Consider the following 13383-nt stretch of genomic DNA (forward strand, 5'->3'; position numbering starts at 1 on the left):
GCCTTCCCTGCAGCGCCTTCCTGACTTCTGTCCTTTGATGACTTTTTTTAAGCCTGTGTTCCTAAGGCAATAGTCTCATACAGTTATGCTCTCTGCCCATCAATCTATACTTCTCTGCTGTAATGCACTTGAACCCCTTGGTCAACATGAACCAGACTTGGTAGCTGTTATTAGCTCTCAGTAATGTCCAATTCCTTTAAGTTATTGTTTGAGGTAGGGCAAATCCAAACTGGGAAGGCTCAGATGTTCTGGCTAACCCACACTGTCCTGCCCTTCATTTCAGTGCCCTGTGCTAGCAATGCCTGTAGTTTAGCTGGTGTTCAGGGAGCATCACAGGGCTCATGGAGGGACAGGATACATACAGGCATGAGGCACATGGAAAGGAAGAGCCATAGTGGGGATGGGGTGGGGAGAATGGGTACAGGATGCATGAGAATGCCACCTCCATCCATGACTTCTCCCAGAGCAGCAGCTGCCACTGTAATTACAAATATCGATGTATTTTCCACAGCTTCTTTTCAAACACAACCCCATTTATTTATTTTACACTCTTTACAACAAGAAGTCACTTTCACATCAGGCAAAGAAAAGCGCTTGGCTCAGCAGCATTCTACAAATTCTGAGTTAGCAAGCAAGGCACACGTTTACTCATCAAGGGAGGTTGTGTGTGATGCAAATACCACTGCAAGGGTTTAATATCCTGTTGTCTTTTAAAATAAACCCATTGGGGGAAAGGGTGCAGTCTGAACGTACTGCTAAGTTCTAAAACATAGGGGAATTCAGCTCTGGCATCACTGCATATTTTCCTGTACCTAAACAGCATCTACCAAATGGCCACTGGCTTGAATGCCAGTTTAACTGAAGCAGATGCTTGCTTCGTTCTCCTGAGCGCACTATGAGTCCCAGAGTGAGTGGGATTTGAGGGTACATGCTCACAGCCCTGTGCTGTACTGCCCTGGTACCTATTGCTTTACTTTGGCTGAAAATAGGGAGTTTTATGCCATGTTTAATGAGTGTGCAGAAAATTCAAACCATCTGGAATTGAGAGTCCATCTCTGTGTGCTCCTCCTTCCTGATGGAAGCTGCTTTGCATTGCAGAGGTGCCTGCGTGAGTTTGGGAAGCAGAGAACTCAGATGCACAAGTACCTTCAGTACCTCTCTTCCCGTTATCGTAAAGACTAACCCTGCTTTCCCAGAATAGGAATAGCCTTCATTGAGCGGAGGTGAAGAAAACTCTCCAGATGATTTACATCATGTCTTGAGACCAAACCTTCAAAGGTCACAGAGAAGGGCCTTAAGCAAGGAAAGCGTGGTTTAGCCCTCTCTAAATGCTAGTGTTATTAGCAGTATTACGGCAATGTGGGAAACTATTGGTTGTATATTTCATCCTCTTCAGCTGTGATTTGACATTTTCAAGTAAAAAACACCTCTGCAATTAGTTCCTGTTTGTGTCCTTCTATCTTGTAACTGCTCAGAAATAAACCTACGCCTCCACAGTGTTTCAGGAATATCTGGTTAGTGCTCTGTAATGCTCCAGCTGGCGGCAGCATCCATCCTTAGCTGCGGTGGCAGGTATCTGCCCATCTCACAGGCTGCGCCTGCAACTGGGGCTGCATTTACCTCTCTTTTTGTAGCTGATTAAAATTGCCTCTTAAATGGTGTTTTTTAGTCTCAACTTCCACTATCCTTTCATCTCTCCCTTGACTTTCCCATCCTCATCCCTTGCTTTATGGACCTTTCTTTTTCCCCTGTTCCTCATTCTCCTCTGGTAAATGAGACGGTTCTGCCACTGTTGCCTCCTTTTGGGGTGTGGTTTGAGTTTTGATCATTATATTTTATGTGGTGCAGATGTGACCAGCTTCTAAAACCCACTCCCCACAACTCACATGAACCTGATGCAATGCTGGAACATCTCTAAAGTACTTGCCCTTGAACCAACCTGCTTTTGTCTTGCTGCTGAGACACACTGCTTGGAAGTTAATAGCACACAGGCACCATTTGCTGTCACAGGATTATTCCCATTTATTCACTGCTTGTTCCAATGTGGCATGAAAAATGGAAACAGATTATCCTCTCCCCAGCCAGCAATGTGTGCTAGTAAATCATATAATAGATATTCTGCTGCTGCTTGCATTTTCCAGCTAATATTTTTCCTTGTTACAACTCAATCCTTTCCTCTCCAAGTGCTTAAATTGCCCTTTAATGTTTTCCAAGTGTGACCTGCATGACAGTACCTTCACATCAGTGTTAACACTGAACCCTGCCCTACTGCTCCCAGCGCTGTCCCATAGAGGTTGTCCCTGTTGCTCTGCTTTCTGGGGTGGCACCCCTGCTCCTGCCCCTGCACTTGCAGCTCACATGCATCAGCCCACCAGCTGGAATAACCCTGGATGTGCCACCATCCATCTGGAACCAGGAAGCGCTCCTCACAGCAAAGAAAAGGCACTTTGTGAATCGTGGTTTGCTGCCCTCTTGAGCAGAGACAACGGTTCCGCAGTTCGTGGCCATCAATACTTGCTGGTAATTGCAGGGTACCTCCCAGTTGGTTCAAGGCTGTACCCTGCCTTCCCCCCATTGGGGCTTTCTGCACACCTGCTGAGCTCCCTGTTTTGTGCATGTTCGGATTATTCCAGCTCTCTGGCATCCATCCATTCTGCTGCTGGGTGGCTGGATCTCGCCCTCACTGTATTCTGGTCAGAACCATCCTTGGTCAGATGCCATTTAGACACTGGTCCAACTCATCAAACAACTTGCTTTCCTTCTCAAGGCCTTGGACTTATGGTCAAGTTAACCTCTCTGAAACTCACTCATCTTCAGTTTGGTGCAGGAAGTGTTGGTTTTGTGCTGGCTTCTTTTTTTTATCAATAGTGTGTATACATACATATACACTACATAGTTATATATAGAATCATAGAATAGTTAGGGTTGGAAAGGACCTGAAAATTATATATAACTATATATGCCCACCGTACTCTATATCTGTAATCACATGCACAAGCATGAGTTAATCTATCTATACATACATAGGTATCTATATAATAAGGCTTGCAAGTGTCTTACGTGCATTCATTTTCCTCTCCAAGCTTTTTTAATCCTGGATTTTTTGCTGAGCCATAATTTTCTGGTTTGCCCCATTTTGCCCTTTAAAATCTATTTTCCAAGATCATCTAAAATTACCATGCTGTTTACTCAATTGACTTCTGATGTCTAGAACCTTTGCAAAGAAACATTCCTGGAGCAGCTATTTTCAGCTACCTTTTTCATACCTACTTGTGTTTTGTGCTACTTTACTTGTAGTTTTCATGACAATTATCCCCAGAGTTAGAGGCAGCCTTGCTCTTGGTTGCTGGTTTACAAAGCTGCCCCTGCTCTTGCTCATCTGAAAATATGACTGCAGAAGTTTATATACAGTTCAATTTCTAATTCTCCTATCTCCTCTGTGTCCCACTAGCACTACACAGGTGCTGCAGGCTCCCATAATATATATTGCATTCTCCACAGTGACATGGGAATGATTTAGAGGGCAGAGCCTTGAAAGCAGCAGCATGTTCCAGCTACTGGAAGAGGATACATCACCCATGAACGACTCTTACAAAGGATAATCTTCACCCGGTGCAAAGTGAATCAATCCACTGCCCAGCAGGGATTCCCAACACGGAGTGGAATCAGGTCTGGTACCTGCAAGAACAAAAGGAGGGTGAAAAGACCACTGTGTGTGGGGATGGTTTGCACTGACCCTGAGGCCTGACTGGCTCCTGCCCCACTGTAACCCAGCAACCAGCCTCTGCCCAGCCACATCCTCCATCTTCCCTCCTGGACACATTGCTCTTACTGCAGCATTGCCTAAACATGAAAAACAGCATTTTGAGTCATATATTGGCTATTTCAACATGTGTTAGAATTTTTAGCATCTTCTTCATGTTTTCCTGTTGCTTATCCCCCCTCTTCCTTTTTTTGCCATCTCTACTCACAGCCATTCCTGAAGTGCCAAACAGCAACCCTTTGATATGTTATCCTTACATATTTCCTTATTATCTTTATCTCTTCAGTCTGTAACTCTGAGCTTTTGTGTGATCTACTCTACTCTACTGCCATTCCCTCATCTTTTCTGTGCATCGTTTTTTCCTTTATTTGACCATTTTCTTGCATTTTTCCATGCGCTGCCTCCTTTCCTTCTTACCTACTCATGTCCTTCCCTCTTGCCACCCCAGCTTCCTCTCCTGAATCCACTGAAGTGTAATCTAAACCATATTGCACGAAAATGGAAGCCCAGAGAAATATTTGCTCTGGCTCTTGCTAGCTCCTCGCAAGGCCAGTGAGCTCTGAGGCAGTGGATTCTCAGCCCTGCTGTAAAAGGAGCTTTTCCTGTAAGTTGAAAATCTGAGTCTTTCTCAGCAAACTCCAGTCAAAATGATTGTCAGCTCCAAAAGTGCCTTTTGACTGAATTCAAAGGAACGCATTCAGAGCAGATCTTTTCATTTCAACTGTGATAAAACTAATTACAATTACCAGCCTGTTACTGAAACAGAAACCATTCAGAATGCCACAATATCTGAAGTTAGATTTTAAGGAACAAACATCCCAGATCAGAGGAAAAAAGGCTTCAAAGCGATCATCTTCTTACACAGTCTTAATTGCTTGCAAGATAAATGGGAATGAAGAATTAGGAGAAAGAAAACAGGCTTGCAGATAATCCATATGGAGAATGTGATCTGCTATATGGAGAATGTGATCTGCTATGACAAATGCGCTGGGATTCAGTACTGAATTGTCCCACCAACCTGCCTGCCCAAATGCCACCACTGACTTGGCTTGTGATATGCAAGGGGGACCAAGAGGTCCTATTTCAGGAGGTTATGAGATCTGCTATCTACTGCTGGCAACCAAGAGGAGCTCTACAAAGCTCCTTAAGTTGTTTACTCATCCTTGTAGCAGCTCTTGCTCATCTCATCCATAGTCAGATGAAATGCAGGGTGAATTGCAGCCACTCTGGGTGAATCGCTCTGCCCTGTGGGAGCAAATTATCCCCGTTCTGGGAAAACCTTTGGGAGCTTGCCAACACTGTGTGGCCCTCTTTTGGTGGGGAGGGAGATCTTGGTTATATGTGAGATTGAGCTGCTCTGTGCAACTTTTTCCAGTTAGCTCAAAAACTCCACTTATCCCTCTAGAAGGCTTTTTATTCTGGAAATAAGTTATTTTTAGGTAAATGACTGATCAGAGCCTTGACTTGTTCCACTGTCTGCTGGAGGTGATCTCCATGGGTGCGCTTTGCTAGTCTTATCCTTGCAGTATGTATTGCTCACCATCAGGTCCAGCCCAGCCACAGTGGGTTCGGGGTGACATTCCTTATCCGACTGTCTCACCAGGACCTGGAAACACATCACTGTGGGTAGCTTCATCAGCAAGAGGTTAACCTCACTTTCCTGAGGGTCGCTAGTGTTTGGTGCTCTATCTCCATGCTCTGCTCCCAATCCCTGTATCCAATCCAAACACCTTGGGACACACCTTGGTAAGAGCTGCATTTCCACACCACCATGTACTCAGTGGCCCTTTGTGCTAAGAGGCCCATTTAGGCTCCTTTTCCTGGGTGGTGGGAGGGGCTTGCCGTGGTGCCACATCGATGTGGATTTGGGAGCAGTCATGGCTGGCTTCTCCTCAAGATATGGTGTTTATGGCCAGCTGTGGTTTTGGCAACATTGCTCCTGCTCCAGCTTCTCTCCGGACATGTGGTTCGGGTACAACAGTTCCCTGTAGCACAGGGGTCATTGCTGATGGCTTCCCCATGATCTCTTCCCAGTAATGATGGGGCTGCTCGGTGGCCCACTTCTGTCATGGAATGGTATTTCATTCCAGGTTAGCACAATGAGAATGTGCTGGATGCTGGAAAGAGATGTCTTGAGCACACAAAGCAGCTTACAAGCCTGAGAAGAGAGAAGGGAGCTTTTCATTTGGCAGCACAATGTGCATAGTGAGCTCTTGCTTTTAATCAGCTCACAAAGCTTTCTCAAAAGCCAGGGATTTTTTTCTCCATCCTGAACACATGAGGTAATTTCATAATGAATGTGTGTTATGTCCAACTTCCAGAAAGACTTTCATGTGAAAATAACCCAGCAAAGGATTTTTCAGATGCTGAAGTGAACTGAGTGGAAGTAAATTATTACAAAAAAAAATGACCAATTTGGTGGCCTTTTATGATGGGGCTACGGAACCTATGGACAGGGGTAGAGCAGTTGATGTCATCTACCTGGACTTGTGTAAAGTGTTCGACACTGTCCCACACGACATCCTTGTCTCTAAATTGGAGAGACATCGATTTGATGAATGGACCACTCAGTGGATAAAGAACTGGCTGGATGGCCGCACACAAAGAGTTGTGGTCAATGGCTCAATGTCCGTCTGCAGACCAGTAATGAGTGGTGTCCCTCAGGGATCGGGGTTGGGACCAGTCTTGTTCAACATCTTCGTCGCTGACATGGACAGTGAGATTGAGTGCGCCCTCAGCAAGTTTGCCGATGGCACCAAGCTGTGTGGTTCGGTTGATACGCTGGAGGGAAGGAATGCCATCCAGAGGGACCTTGACACGCTTGTAAGGTGGGCTGATGCCAACCTCATGAAGTTTAACCATGCCAAGTGCAAGGTCCTACACCTGGGTCGGAGCAATCCCAGGCACAGCTACAGGCTGGGCAGAGAAGAGATTCAGAGCAGCCCTGCGGAGAAGGACTTGGGGGTGCTGGTCCATGAGAAAATGAACATGAGCCAGCTTCAGTGTGTGCTTGCAGCCCAGAAAGCAACCGTATCCTGGGCTGCATCAAAAGGAGCGTGACCAGCAGGTCGAAGGAGGTGATCCTGACCCTCTACTCTGCCCTCATGAGACCTCACCTGGAGTATTGTGTGCAGTTCTGGTGTCCTCAACATAAAAAGGACATGGAGCTGTTGGAACAAGTCCAGAGGAGGGCCACGAGGATGATCAGGGACTGGAGCACCTCCTGTATGAAGATAGGCTGAGAAAGTTGGGGCTGTTCAGCCTGGAGAAGAGAAGGCTGCGTGGAGACCTCATAGCAGCCTTCCAGGATCTGAAGGTGGCCTATAGGGATGCTGGGGAGGGACTCTTCATTAGGGACTGTAGTGACAGGACAAGGGGTAATGGGTTAAAACTTAAACAGGGGAAGTTTAGATTGGATATAAGGAGGAAATTCTTTCCTGTGAGGGTGGTGAGGCACTGGAATAGGCTGCCCAGGGAGGTTGTGAATGCTCCATCCCTGGCAGTGTTCAAGGCCAGGTTGGACGAGGCCTTGGGTGACATGGTTTACTGTGAAGTGTCCCTACCCATGGCAAGGGGGTTGGAACTTGATGATCTTAAGGTCCTTTCCAACCCTAACTATTCTATGATTCTAAAATGCTGGGGTATTTGCTCTGCGCTCAGAGGTTGTGTGGCATCTTGTATAGTGTGAAACAGCACCAGATAATAATCATATGTGCAGATCTCTTGGACTGAGGGAACATGGAGAGGAGCCAATCCCTGTGTCTCCACAGAGCTGGTAGAAATCTCGGATATTTCTGTTTGTCTGCAGAACACCTGGGGATTTCTCAGACATGAATCTAATCAAGCTTATTCCTCACCACAAACACTTCAAGCCCTATTTCTGAGATCTGAATGTCTTTCCAAAACGAAGCCATAGGAATATTGCTTTCATGCAGTGTGCTTTTTTTTTTTTTCCTTTTTTTTTTTTTCCATTCTGGGCAAAATTAAATTACAGTTATAGGCTCAGAGCAGTATTTGCTGGAGTCAGTAATACTGATTGATATTTTACTATCAGCAGAATGTCATGCATTAATAATAGCTGAATTTAATCCACAACCCCAAGAGGGCTCCTGGTGGGTACTGGGATCAGCCAGGCTGGGATGACATTTGACATGCCTGGTGCTCTCTGCCCAGTGATGGGTGTCCTCCCCACCGTGGGTACCAGAGTCTGTCCCTGCCTCCTGCCCTGCTATGTGTTTGCAGGTACTCAGGCTAGGGCCAAACCTGAAATATTTAGCTTTTTTTTTTCCTCTCACCACATCCCAAGCTTTAAATTAGAGCAGTAATTTCCTTCGTAGAGAAAAGGGCTTAATACAGCAAGGGGCTTCACTGGAGCCTTTTTGTTCTGCCTAGGATGTGGAGCAGTGCAAACCTGGCTCCAGCAGCATGTCCCTGCTCCCTCTGGCATTGGGCATCCTGAGCCCCCCTCAGCTGTTTTCATGGCACACATCCCCTCTGCATGGCTCTGCCATCCCACAGCCACTGAGACCACAGCTCTACAATGCACTAACTTCATCTTGTAGCCGCTTGGTTTAAAATCCGTGATTTCTTGATTGTGTAAGTTCTGTAGCTCCATGTTCACATGAGTTGTGGCATACCTGAAGACAGACAATTGAAAGCTCAGGTTAGCTACTTAGTTAAAAACTGACTGTTAACACCCTAACCAGAAGCTTGAAAAGTCTTTGGTACTGTCTTGCTTCTTATAGTCCCTTAAGCCCACAGCAGTGGTCTCCAATAGGCATTGTCAATGCTCCTTTAGACACTGATTTCAACATAAAGGTCTCAAAGACAGCTCTCTCTCACAGACCACAGAAACCCAGCTACTGATTTGACCCAGTAACCCAGTTTACCTAGACCAGGACCTGCTTCCATGCACCATTTTACCCAAGAGTCAGAAAGACAAGCAAGAATGGGCATCGCCTATTTTGAGACATTTGCTTTCTGCAGCAGTCTTCATGCCATAAAAGCCTTCTGTTTACACATACTCAAAGCAGTCCTTTTTCAACATCCCACACTTACCACACACAGAAGTAAAGTCCTTTCCTGCTCCCTCCCCATTTGCTTGCCAATAAGCAAATGTCTGAACCCAGTAACTAAAGTGCAAAGCACACTGGGCCTGTTAAGCCCCAAGTCTTCTCTCTGAAGTTGGAGCTGGTGTTCCAGTTACTATCCTGTCCAAATCTGCTTCCATAAACCACTGGAAATAGAAAGCATACTGATGAAAACCTTTGAATTCTGTAATCTTGTTTAAAGCTTTGAAAGAGTTAGGCTGCCAGAATTAAGATTCTCAGCAGTAAGTTTAGAATGTATTTTCAAATTAGTATTGGTCATGTAATTTTGATAGAAATTGAGAGATACTGTTTCCTGAAGAGCCTTCTTTGGCAGCCTGTTTGAAGCATGCTGTGTATCCCATCACACCACAATCCAGCACAGTTACATCACCCAAATTAAAGTGGAGGTTGAACAAAAAAAACCCACTACCATTTCCACCAGTGTCTGAATTCTGGGGGTAATATGAGGAAGGGAAGAACTGGGATAGTTAAAAGGACTGGAAGAAGTCTGATTCGTAAGTCCACATCTAAAAGGAAGTCAGTATCTCACCAGGAAGCATTCAGTGCCACATTCATCTATTACACCCAGCATATCAGAAATGCCACCTTCAATTTCTCCTCAGTGTTTGATGCACATTTCCACTCTTAAGGGTCAGACAAGTGTTTGGTGGGTACACATATCTGCCTGTATTCAAGACTGTCACCCTCAGCAGTGTTCAATAGAGACCTTATCAGGATAAGAAGTTTCTGAGACTATGATCATCTCATTCCAAAGCAATGTCAAAACCAGGGCAGATGAATCACATTCTCACCTACAAAGGAACCTACAGAGCTTCCGATGTCCACCACATGCAGCAGCCAGAATCTGGCAAGTCAAGTGTAATCCTAAATTCCAGTCATATTAACGTAGTCAAGTTTAGTTAGCATGGACAGCAGCAAAGCTCAGTAACTTGTCAACTTTATGAGTAAAGCTACAAAAACATTCCACCCAAGTATCTTCCAAGCAGTCATATGCACACCAGTCATGAAACAGCACTCTGAACAGAACTAAGAGCTCTAGGATACTTTGCATACAAGAACAGAACACAATCCCAGGAAATCCACTAGAAAGTCTCTATCACAACAGTATGCCATGGTGAGATGTTAGCAGCTGAGGAGATCAGCAGAAGCTTTCCTCATTGTATATCTAAGTCCTTGTGCAAGCTGAGGACACTCTTCCAGCTTGTTTTTTCTCGTTTGTAGTATGAATAACAGGTTTGCATATCCTAATTTGAGCTGCATTGTTATTCAGAGTTGTTTTAAGACATTTCTCTAAGCATATCCTAATTTGAGCTGCATTGTTATTCAGAGTTGTTTTAAGACATTTCTCTAAGCAACTCCTGACAGCATCACCTTTTAGATCAGCACCAACTGCAAGCCACCTAAAAAACAACCAGCCAGCTTGATCTACTACGTGTTGTAATAACTGCACAGAAATAGGTTTCCTTAACTAACATGTCACATACAGAAAATCTGTACTTGTAAGCCTTTACAAAGGGTTTCTGTCAGTAAGTCTTTACTATTACTCTAAACCTGTACATGCGCTGCTAACATCCCTGCCCAGGAGAGCAGTTATTTTTATGGAATCCTATTTGATTAGTTTTCTATACTCAGTGTTCTTACAAGGACTGGATATCTGATCTCTGTTCTACCTGATATGCCTTGGACCTGGGAGTAGACAGGAGAAGCAAATATGAACATTCACATTTCCAGGGTGGTCTAAAGCTCAGACCTACAAGATCCCATAGAGTGATCCTGGCCAAACCAGTCCACTGACAGATATCCACACTGAAAACTGAAGCACAGAGCAGATGCAACATGGCAGTAAGAAAGACCTTCACATGAAGTGTTACCCAGATTCTGCTTCAATATGCTGGGACAAAAAGCAGACAGTGTGAGTGTCAAGAGCTTCCTGCCCTCTTCCTCACCGAAGCCACCTACTCTTCTTTCTCCAGGCATCCAAGTTAGTTCTAGTATTTAGTTAGTTCATACTTTCGGAACAGCAGCCACCTTTCAGTTCAGTTCTGCTTCATCAGAACCCAGTCTCTACACTGGAAACAAAATGCTGTACTTCAGATCCAAATAGAGGTTCCATTAAACACATTAGTGGAATGAAGTTTAGCAGAATGCTTATCTGAGGGAAGAAAGTTTTACCTACAAAGTTCACTTATTTTCAAACTGTTTAGAATTAGGCCTTTGAGGGAACTAAAAAACCCCAAACCTACCATCAAAACCAAAACCTAACAACTTGTACCAACCACAAAAGGGACTGAGCAATCCTGCCTTAGTTGAATATGCACAGACTATTCCAAGTCTGTGATTTTTGTTTAAATGCAAGAAAGAGCTACAGAAGAGTCAAGGCAGAATCAGTTATAATCACAATGTGTGGTTTTATTTGAAGACTATTCACTCCATTTAGCCAAGATTAGTTTCTCAAACCAAAGTAGTTTATAACAAATCAACAGATCTTTACAGTTTATAGTTCTGGAGCAGATAATTCTTCATACTGAAGTTGGAATCACTACCAATCACACAAGGCAAGACATTTCAATGGGATTTGTTTGATTTAACATTTTCATCTCAAGTAAAGATGCTAATGAAGCAGGAATTCCTCTAATGAAAGTATTTTCTCAGTCAGTATTAATTTTGCTCTTTATCTCACAGGACCTCTAGCAGCATTCTCCCATTCCACTATTCTCTAACAGAACAAAAACATCACTTTACTGTCAGCTATGTCCATACTTTGGTGTAACTTACACTGCCTTGTTTGGAGGAGCAGAGAAGGAAAGAATCACTAATTTATGACAAGCTTGGCTCCTTCCCTGAAATATTAGTAAACTGACCTAGCCAGAGCCAACTGGCTGTGACTGTAGCTGCCCCATCACAGAGTAAGCTTATAAAGAAGGCTGATACTGCTTCATCCTGTTAAAACAACTGGCTGAGTCATCAAGGCCCACTATTCTGAGGATCAGCTAAACCTCACTTCCCAAAACTGCCAGCATCCCTGAATTTTTCCTCTTATGACTGCTGTCATAAATACTCTTTGAAGAGGCACAGTTCAGCTTGTTTCTGCAAGAGGAACATTCAAAAAGCTATTAAGTGCAGCTAGTAAAATTTGCCACAAGTCACCTCCATTACGTTATTTGCAGTGCAACAGAAATTCAGGCTGCTGGTATTGCTCTGACTCTACACTATAGCAAAGCATGTGGTTTAGCCTGATACTATCTATAATGAACAAGGAGCTTTGATGATTCTGTCAACACATACTCACAAGAAACAGAATTATCTAATCTGCTGAAATGGGGCCCTACACTGCAAGAGTGTGAAGGTGAGTGGTACACACATGCTGTATCGAAGCATCCCAAAAAGCATCAAAGCAACAAAGATTGTTATCTAAAAATACGAGTCCTTTAAAAAAACAGGGTGGTTACAGCATTTTAAGCGATAGTGAAGTCAAGTTTGGCATGGCCAGGACCTTGGTGTTTTAACTATAGAGGATAGTACAGAATATTACTGCATACAGATCTCTCCAAGGAAGCTAACAGACAGACTAGCATCTCCTTAATACTTCAGATCAGTGCCACTAAACTGATCATCGTGTAGGCAAAACCACCAAATAACCAGCACTCCAATGTAACAAAGGCTTCTTTCACAACCCAAGAGATATGCATCTCAGCTTTGATCTGGAAAGTGATCTTAATTCCATAAGTCCCTCAAAATTTTCACTACTCAAATATTTCAAAAGCAAATCTGTGTAATTGCCAGAAACTCAACCCACTCGAGATTACATTGCAAGACATTTTCCACACAAATAAAAGCCATTGAGCTGTCATATTAACTATTTAATAGTTTTCTAACTTCTTAATTTCATTTTTAGTTAGACATTTACAGCTTGAAATAGAAGCTGTGTCCACTCTAAACTGAAATAATGCCACATTTCTCCTGTTTTAGAGCAGTATTAGTGCAAGGTTTTCTGCATCCTAAGTTCAGGAATATTTACAACATACTGTAACTGGGGCCAACAAGGGCATGGCTATTCCCCTGGTTTCAGTGGTCCATGTTTACGTTAAAGAGGACTTGCACTTCTGGTTCCACCGCATGCTATGGAGTTAACTGCGTCCTCCCTGCGTGATTTTGCTGGTTGAACCAGACAAGTCTGCCTACTCTAACAAGTCTCTGTGTCAGCAAGGATTTGGCAGAAAGATGAAATAAAAGCAGTCAGAAATGGCTCAGCCTGCAACACCCTTGGGCTTGACAGCTCTGGAGAATGGAAGAGAAGCTTTACACTCTCAGTTGTCTCCTGCCTCTTTTTAAAGAGCATGGAGTTTGGGGACAGTATAGAGAGCACAGATTGTCCTCCTCCACCTCCCCTGGGGGGTGAACTCTGCCAATCTAGTGCTATATTGATCTGCATACTTGCTGTTGGTTTGGGGGGGGGGGCTGTCAGAGGCACTTCATTCTTGAGTTTTTCCTGCACCTTACCCATAAAAA

The sequence above is a fragment of the Neopsephotus bourkii genome, unplaced genomic scaffold (assembly GCF_033783945.1).
Source record: "Neopsephotus bourkii isolate Nb327-2 ecotype Australia unplaced genomic scaffold, CSIRO-AGI_Nbou_v1 NB_719, whole genome shotgun sequence".
NCBI lineage: Eukaryota > Metazoa > Chordata > Aves > Psittaciformes > Psittacidae > Neopsephotus > Neopsephotus bourkii.